Source organism: Oncorhynchus gorbuscha, linkage group LG13, assembly GCF_021184085.1.
Source record: "Oncorhynchus gorbuscha isolate QuinsamMale2020 ecotype Even-year linkage group LG13, OgorEven_v1.0, whole genome shotgun sequence".
Lineage (NCBI taxonomy): Eukaryota > Metazoa > Chordata > Actinopteri > Salmoniformes > Salmonidae > Oncorhynchus > Oncorhynchus gorbuscha.
The window spans coordinates 30,417,765-30,421,065 of record NC_060185.1 but is presented as its reverse complement, the minus strand read 5'-3'; positions in this window follow the sequence as shown (position 1 = coordinate 30,421,065).

The following is a 3,301-nucleotide window of genomic DNA, read 5'->3' as shown; positions in this document are numbered from 1 at the left end:
AAGTCCGGGGAGAACACTCAGGGTAATAAGTCCGCGGGGAGAACACTCAGGTAATAAGTCCGCGGGGAGAACACTAGGTAATAAGTCCATGGGGGAGAACACTAGATAATAAGTCTGGGCGGGAGAACACTAGGTAATAAGTCCATGGGGAGAACACGCAGATAATAAGTCCGCGGGAGAACACTAGGTAATAAGTCCGCGGGGAGAACACTCAGGTAACAAGTCCAAGGAGAACACGCAGATAATAAGTCCGGGGAGAACACCAGGTAATAAGTCCATGGGAGAACACTAGGTAATAAGTCCGGGGAGAACACTAGGTAATAAGTCCATGGGGAGAACACGCAAGATAATAAGTCCATGGGAGAACACGCAGGTAATAAGTCTGCGGGGAGAACACTAGGTAATAAGTCCATGGAGAACACTCAGGTAAATAAGTCCGCGGGGAGAACACTCAGGCAACAAGTCCGGGGAGAACACTAGGTAATAAGTCCGCGGGGAGAACACTAGTAATAAGTCCGCGGGGAGAACACTAGGTAATAAGTCCGTGGGGAGAACACGAGATAATAAGTCTGCGGGGAGAACACGCAGGTAATAAGTCTGCGGGGAGAACACGCAGGTAATAAGTCTGCAGGAGAACACACAGGCAATAAGTCTGCAAGGGAGAACACGCAGATAATAAGTCTGCAGGAGAACACTAGGTAACAAGTCTGCTTGGGAGAACACGCAGATAATAAGTCCGCGGGGAGAACACTAGGTAATAAGTCCATGGAGAACACGCAGATAACAAGTCTCATGGGGAGAACACGCAGGTAATAAGTCTGCGGGAGAACACGCAGGTAATAAGTCTGCGGGAGAACACTAGGTAATAAGTCTGCGGAGAACACTAGGTAATAAGTCCGCGGGGGAGAACACGCAGATAATAAGTCTGGCGGGGAGAACACGCAGATAATAAGTCCGGGGAGAACACTAGGTAATAAGTCTGCGGGGGAGAACACTAGGTAATAAGTCCGGGGGAGAACACTAGGTAATAAGTCCTAGAGAACACGCAGATAATAAGTCTGCGGGGAGAACACTAGGTAATAAGTCTGCAGGGAGAAGGCACAGGTAATACGTCTGCAGGGAGAATGCATAGCTAATAAGTCTTCAGTGAGAACGCACAGGTAATAAGTCTGCAGGGAGAAGTACAGGTAATAAGTCTGCAGGGAGAGCGCGCCCAATAAGTCTGCTGGGAGAACACGTATAGTAATAAGTCTGCGGGGAGAACACGCAGGTAATAAGTCCGCAGGAGAACACGCAGGTAATAAGTCTGCAGGAGAACACGAGGTAATAAGTCTGCAGGAGAACACACAGTAATAAGTCTGGTGGACGCAGATAATAAGTCTGGGCAGGGGAACACTAGGTAACAAGTCTACAGAGAACACGCAGATAATAAGTCTGCGGGAGAACACTAGGTAATAAGTCCTGCGGGGGAGAACAGCAGATAATAAGTCTGCATGGAGAGAACACGCAGGTAATAAGTCTGCGGGAGAACACGCGGGTAAATAAGTCTGCAGGGAGAACACACAGGTAATAAGTCTGCGGGAGAACACGAGATAATAAGTCTGCAGGAGAACACTAGGTAACAAGTCTGCTGGGAGAACACGCAGATAATAAGTCTGCGGGGAGAACACTAGGTAATAAGTCTGCGGAGAACACGCAGATAATAAGTCCATGCGGGAGAGTACGCAGGTAATAAGTCTGCGGGAGAACACGCAGATAATAAGTCTGCGGGGGAGAACACTAGGTAATAAGTCTGCGGGGAGAACACGCAGATAATAAGTCTGGTGGGAGAACACGCAGGTAATAAGTCTGCGGGGAGAACACTAGGTAATAAGTCCAAGGAGAACACTAGGTAATAAGTCCGGGCGGGGAGAACACCAGGGTAATAAGTCAAGGGGGAGAACACCAGGTAATAAGTCTGCGGGGAGAACACTAGGTAATAAGTCTGCGGGAAGCACTAGGTAATAAGTCCTGGGGAGAACACGCAGGATAATAAGTCTGCAGGGAGAACACGCAGGCAATAAGTCCGGAGAACACGCAGGTAATAAGTCTGCAGGAGAACACACAGGTAATAAGTCTGTTGGGGAGAACACGCAGATAATAAGTCTGCGGGGAGAACACTAGGTAATAAGTCTGCGGGGAGAACACGCAGATAATAAGTCTGCGGGGAGAACACGCAGGTAATAAGTCTGCGGGGAGAACACGCAGGTAATAAGTCTGCGGGGAGAACACTAGGTAATAAGTCTGCGGGGAGAACACTAGGTAATAAGTCTGCGGGGAGAACACGCAGATAATAAGTCTGCGGGGAGAACACGCAGATAATAAGTCTGCGGGGAGAACACTAGGTAATAAGTCTGCGGGGAGAACACTAGGTAATAAGTCTGCGGGGAGAACACTAGGTAATAAGTCTGCGGGGAGAACACGCAGATAATAAGTCTGCGGGGAGAACACTAGGTAATAAGTCTGCGGGGAGAACACTAGGTAATAAGTCTGCGGGGAGAACACTAGGTAATAAGTCTGCGGGGAGAACACTAGGTAATAAGTCTGCGGGGAGAACACGCAGATAATAAGTCTCGTGGGAGAACACTAGGTAATAAGTCCGCGGGGAGAACACGCAGATAATAAGTCTGCGAGGAGAACACTAGGTAATAAGTCTGCGGGGAGAACACTAGGTAATAAGTCTGCGGGGAGAACACGCAGATAATAAGTCCATGGGAGAACACTAGGTAATAAGTCTGCGGGGAGAACACTAGGTAATAAGTCTGCGGGGGAGAACACTAGGTAATAAGTCTGCGGGGAGAACACGCAGATAATAAGTCTGCGGGGAGAACACGCAGATAATAAGTCTGCGGGGAGAACACGCAGGTAATACGTCTGCTGGGAGAACACGCAGGTAATACGTCTGCGGGGAGAACACTAGGTAATAAGTCTGCGGGGAGAACACGCAGGTAATACGTCTGCTGGGAGAACACGCAGGTAATACGTCTGCGGGGAGAACACTAGGTAATAAGTCTGCGGGGAGAACACTAGATAATAAGTCTGCAGGGAGAACACTAGGTAATAAGTCTGCGGGGAGAACACTAGATAATAAGTCTGCAGGGAGAACACTAGGTAATAAGTCTGCGGGAGAACACGCAGGTAATACGTCTGCAGGGAGAACACTAGGTAATAAGTCTGCGGGAGAACACGCAGATAATAAGTCTGCGGGGAGAACACTAGATAATAAGTCTGCGGGGAGAACGCGCAGGTAATACGTCTGCAG